The sequence below is a fragment of the Siniperca chuatsi genome, linkage group LG9, assembly GCF_020085105.1.
Source record: "Siniperca chuatsi isolate FFG_IHB_CAS linkage group LG9, ASM2008510v1, whole genome shotgun sequence".
Lineage (NCBI taxonomy): Eukaryota > Metazoa > Chordata > Actinopteri > Centrarchiformes > Sinipercidae > Siniperca > Siniperca chuatsi.
In genome coordinates this window covers 18,226,931-18,233,198 of record NC_058050.1, presented here as the reverse complement: position 1 = coordinate 18,233,198, position 6,268 = coordinate 18,226,931, and positions in this window count along the sequence as shown.

Genomic DNA, 6,268 nt, shown 5'->3' with positions numbered 1-6,268 from the left:
CTGTGTGGCGTATTAAATATTCCTTAATGAAACAGAAATATTCCAAAATTATGTGTCAGATTAGAGGCCTGCAGCCAAAATCTACTTCCTCTTTCTTTATGGCATGTGTTTTATTTTTACTCTGGTTATTTTACGGAGGTGTAACTGAGGTCGCCAGGGGTGAGGCCTTGTAGTGTACACTGTAAGTACAGTAGCTGCACAGTAAGGCCATCTTTACTTTGGGTCCACGCCACTGTAGATTGTGGCCGGTGAGTAAGAACTTCTTTGCCACGCGCTCGTTTGGGACAGTAAACATTAGGCACAAACACACACATTCAGCGCTCCTCTCATGAAACGAATTAGAAAAACAAGGAACCAGGCTGCTGCCTCTTGTCTGTTGACTTTCCCTGACCGTCACTTTTCCCCCGCTGGCGGCAAAATAATTAAAGCACTGTAAAACACGTCCTTGAAACTCAACTGTTGGTTTATTTGAGATGCATTTTACAGTATTTAGTTTCCCAGCAAATAATTGTCTGCAAAACAGTTAATTCATTCTTTAAAATGAATACACTGTAGTTATCTATCTTCTGAGACCTGCAATGCTGCAGTGCACCTGATTTTGACTATGACTATGGACCTCATAAATATCACTGCTTTTAACTTGAATCTAAATTCCTATTGCTGCATAGTCCACGGTCTAGTTCACAGCAAAGTTTATAATGGCCAGGATATTCAATATCCCATTTCCCATTCAAAACAATACATGTGTTGTTTCAGCAACATCAACTTCAATCTCCTTTAATTACGCAATCTCTTTCTCTCTCTCTCTGTGTCTGTTTTTTGCCTGATAAGACTTCATTCTGAAACACACTGTTGGCACTCAAATTGTTTAATATATTGCACTGCCAGAAGGCCATTATTACCTTGTCAACCAGTGACAGCAATGTGAAATATCTTATTTTGTATATTACTTCAGTGAGAAACACTGAACTGACATCCATTCATCTGAATATATGGCATGTGTGCAGCATTCAGTGGGAAGCCACTGCTAAAGAGTAAGCATGTGTTTAACATGAAAACAGTTAACAGTCGTAAACAAGTATAGTTTCCACTTTATTTTTTACCCTCTATTGTGTGGGACTTTTCCTGGAAGCAGTTACGTGGGAGTGTGCTGCTGAATGATATAAATAGCTACTACGTTTCTGGACGCAAAGAATGATGTATTGTCCTTAGGTGTAATTTGCAAATCAAGTCATGCAAATTAATTGAGCAACATTAATATTGGTAAATTTATCATCCAATTTATAAATATATAAATATATGGCCTTGATATTAGTTTTAGGAGCTCACATAATAACTCTCATACTCTCATGTCATTTGATTTGGATGTAGTAAATGCTTTCAGTTTGTTAAACTCACAAGGATTAATACAAAAATCATGCTTATGAATAAATTAAGGGGCAAACAAATACTTTCCAACAAATGATGGGGTGGCCTTCTTGCTAAAAAGTCTCTACAGCCATGCTACCTGCCCTGTGAGACTGTACTGCACAGCTTTAAGCTAAATGCTAACATTAATGTTAACCATTTTATTTTAGCATGTTAACATGCTAACATTTGCCAATAGTTGGTGAGATATTTCAGTCTGGATTGAAGTGGTTGACTGACCAACATTGCTATAGCTGCTAGCAAGGCTAAAAGTGGTCCAAAGGAATCCTAATTTTCAACCACAAAGACTCTGTGTCCTGCCTGCCAATGAAACAAAATCTAGATAAATATGAACAAAATATGCAATAGATATGTTATGTCATCAAAATCTATTCTTCTCTCAAAGAACTCAGTAGTCTACACCTTCCTCTACAGGTACATTTTGGTCCTGACTCATCTGTTACTTTAAAAGACTGACCCAAAATATAAAAATATCACACCATGTGCATGGAGGGATAAAAGTATAAGGAATTTTTTTAAAACTAAAAACTAGTCAGTAAACTCACCTGCTGTAGTGTTCAGTTGAAATAAAAAACACCATTGTTTGTTTAGAGTGCTCTGAAAATGATGCTTCTCCATCAGACAGGCATGCAAACATCTCCAGAGAATAAGCCTCGTTGCATGCGTCACTCTCGATACCAAGCAGTTCATAAGCCCAGAAGAGTTTCCCCTAAATCATTTCAGAAACCTCACCAGGGAAAACAAGGTGACCACATCAGCTGCCGTGGAAGTCCAGGGATCCCTCTGCTGTTATTTCTTCTCTCAAGGTCATGTGTGACTCACTGCTTTGACTGGCAAAACTTCCAACGCTGGGCACAAGGTCTGCTGGAACCCTTATCCTATTTTCATGCCTGTCTCTCTGTTTCTCTCTACTACTGCTTCCCTTTTGCTCTCTTCACACTCTCTCAATATGTATCTCAGGGCCTATATCATTCTCACTGTCCTTTCTTCCCCACTTCATTCTAATCTGCCGCCTCCCTCCATGCGTCCACATTTTCTCTAGGTATCTTTGCCCCACATTGATAATTTCAGTATCCTGTTGAGGCTTTCTCATCAGTTAGTAAAATAAAGACTTGTCTACTGTGATTTCCATCTGAGGGGCCCAGGCAGTGAGAGATATAAAATATCCTGAAACAAGAACTCTGAGGTGGACCGCAGGAAGGCAGAGAGGAGAATATGAGAAGGTCAAGAACCTTAACAAGGCAACATGCTTCTTCTCTGTCTGTACAACAACACAGATTAAAGTGGTGTGGCCTGGGTTTTCCTGAAAACCTTTTGCACTAAGGTCACCTTACCCCACTGACTTACAACAGAACTAAACTGACCTTAAATTAAAAAAGCACATCAAGTGCATGGTTTATTCAGATGACCTCTGTTGCACGTCTAAACCAAGCAGCAACCTCTGGGGCTGAAAACTGAAGCCAACAAGGCTGTGCCAAAAAACTGCAGTTCCTTGAATGGCCACTTAAGGCGGGCTCCAAAAGCGAGTCAATCCCCATAGAGCCCCATGTTAAAATGCCCAGCTTTACAGCAGAAATAAACATGTTTACAGCCTGGTACAAGAAACGGTTTTGATCTCTATAGCTAATTTCCACCTTCATGACAATTATGGGGGGGGTGAAGTTTTTTATAACTCACCCGTTTAAATCATATTAAAGCTTAAAGTTATGCCTAATTAAGGAGGTCACTTTGAGTGACAAGTGAGCGCCCTCACAAGTGGCTTGCCGCTAGGTGGTTCAGCTACTAGGCTTCATTTGGTCCGCCTCAGCCCCACCTCATTGCCCATTTTTGGATTAGCTGGAGACACGGACTGCCAAGATTGCGATGGCCAGAGCTGCTGGGAGCCACCCACTTTGAGCTTCATAACGGCTCTTCAGAAACCTATGGGTGAAGTCATGGACACTACATCCATGTTTTATATGGTCTATGGTTTAAATACTACTGTTTCATAATTGACCTCATTGAAACCAACTTCCACTGCCATATAGGCGGTTAGAATAATTGAAGAATTATTTTACTATGCAGTTTGTGTGTGTGTGTGTGTGTGTGTGTGTGTAGAATTACAGATGAAATAGAATTATTTTGGGGGCATTTTATGCCTTTATTAAATAGCACCAGTTGATAGATAGACAGGAAAAGAGGGAGAGAGGGATGCAACAAAGGTCAAACTGGGGGACGTTGCAGTTCATGGTTGGAGGATGCCCCAAATAGTTTTGTATTTGTGGGGGCATTTATGTGTTAACAATGTCTAAAATGCAAATGTAATGACATTGGGAAGATGAAAATTAGGATGACATATGCACATCATAATCACATGATTAATTTATGCAAATGTACTACATTGGGGCTATAGACTCCGTGTGACTCGGTATCTTGCTTAGCCAGACGTCGGTCTCAACCATAGACTGCATAAAAGAAATGGACGTAGCCACCGTGGCATCACCCATTGGTTTGTGATAACTTGAAGCCTTGAGTTTGACATTTTGGCCGTCGCCATCTTGGTTTTTTGGAAGCTAGCTAGCTTGGTTAGCAAGGTACATTCGTAATTCACAATAACTGTGATATTAATTGTGATGCAAATTTTGGCTAGCAAAAAGCAGGCTTAAAACAAAATGTACTTATTGGAAAAAATGAACAGCTGACTCCTTATAGTGTCTTTTTGTACACCCGAACACTGAACAAGACATTTTTAGGCGACTAAAATGTTACAATTAACTTTCACGAGCTGAAAAAACACAGTGAAAGGGTCAAAGTTCTTAGACGGAAACACCGACAGCACCCACAAACAAGTTCACGGCTAGTAAATGTACACAGTGCAGTGGATGCGCATCGCCTCTCTCCTGATTGACAGGTCGCCTTGTCAATCACAAGTAGCCATGCCCTAAAGCATACCCTGCTTTATTGTCTATTTTACTCTAAATGGGACCATGGGACCATCTTCATTTTACAAAATGAAGGCTTGTAACTAGCGCTTGAGATCATAAAGTCATTAGGAAAGTGAGGTAATAATTCAAGCGAGAAGTAGGGTCATTTTCTCATAGTCTTCTATACATTCAGACTTCTTTTTGCAGTCAATGGAATCGCCCATTGCTAGCCATTAGAAAGAATGCAGGTTTAAGGCACTTCCACATTGGCTTCACTTTTCCCGGAGACCCGGAGGTTGCCGCTTGGTCTCAACAAGCCTTTGGAAGTTGGTTAATGGTGAATAACATTATACTAGGGACAACTGAAAGTCAGTTTTAATGATTTGGCCTAAAACCACAAGTTTCTCTTAGAGTATTTTGCTAAAATATGTACAACATACGACACCCTTGATCCTTAAACTCTTAATATGGATATGGTAAACCTCCACACAAAAACCTTTACCACAGCAAGGATTCCTCTTCAAGGGTGGACAGACATGCAATTGGTGCAAACAAAAACTTAATGGAGCATGCTCCCTGATTAAGAAGTAATTTAATGTGAACTGAAGCTTCTATTAGCTAAATATATGCTTCCACAAGCATTTTGAACAGTACAGAAGTATGAAATTGAAGAAGAAATCTTCCACTGTAACTGCAAGGAAGTAGCAGTAACCATTAACAGACCTGTAAAAGTACTACCACAGGCATGTCAGATATGTACAGTTCAACAAGGACCTAATGATAATCATGGTCACATCGTCACTTAGAGAAATGTGGTGGGCAAAACCCTTTTAGACCCAAATCTTTAAAAAAATATTTTACTTTTGAGTTGGTACCATAATACAATTACCCAATGAAGTGCTGTATTCAATTTTAGTAACTGATATTATCTCTACTGTTAACTCCAGGTTCTTTGTGGGCCTGTCAAAAGGAAGTTTTGATCCTCTTGTCCTGTCCTATTTCTTTCTCTCTCTGAAGTTTACCTACAAATATGCTTTATTTGCATGCATAGGTAAAAGCCTTTGTTGCAAAAATTGAAAAAGTGCTCTCTGTGTCTTTCACCTTTCCCTGTCTCAGGTCACCATGAACACAACAACAGTTGTCAGTTCCCTTTTCCATTCATTCGTTTATGAAATCTGTTATGGAAATGACTGGGACCTGCATAGGTACGTTACTGGTTAACACACACACACAGAGGTAATAAGTACATGCACACAATCTTGACTACCACGCAATCAGACAATACTATACCCATATGTACACAGAAGTTATCATGGATCTGAACAATTATAGGCTATGGTAGTGAGAGATCTGCTATCTGCCTGTAGTATGCAAACAAGATGGCAAAAGCACTACGAAGAACTAATCTCAACATCTTTGCAGTTGAATTTAAATTATTAATTATTTATCACACATTTACACTTACCAACTCTATACTCTACACTAACCCAGCTTCAGTTCCACCGTTGTTGCGGTGTATCCTGACCTCAACGCTGAAAGATGTGTGTGTGTGTGTGTGTGTATTGTATTTGTGCCTGTGCCTGTGTGTGTTCAGTCATCCTGTGGTGAGCTGTGACCTCACTGCTAAGTCTTCCTTCACATGCTTTGGAGACTTGTTGGTGGGTGAGTGTGTATTTTCTCTGATTACGTTGGGACCTTGTGCTTCTACGTCAGCAGGCTGGGACATTTTGTCATGCCTCTGCATGGGCAGGACAGTGAGCAGATGCAAAAGGACAAATGGAAAAGCAGATCTGTTTTAGGACCTTGACATCAGAGGTTTTGTATCTACATCATATGATGAGATCACAGTGTAGGAGTACCCATTATGCATTTTGAGCTCTATGTGGGAGTTCTATTTTTGGTTAAAACCTTGATGAAGTTAGGGTACTATTGTATTC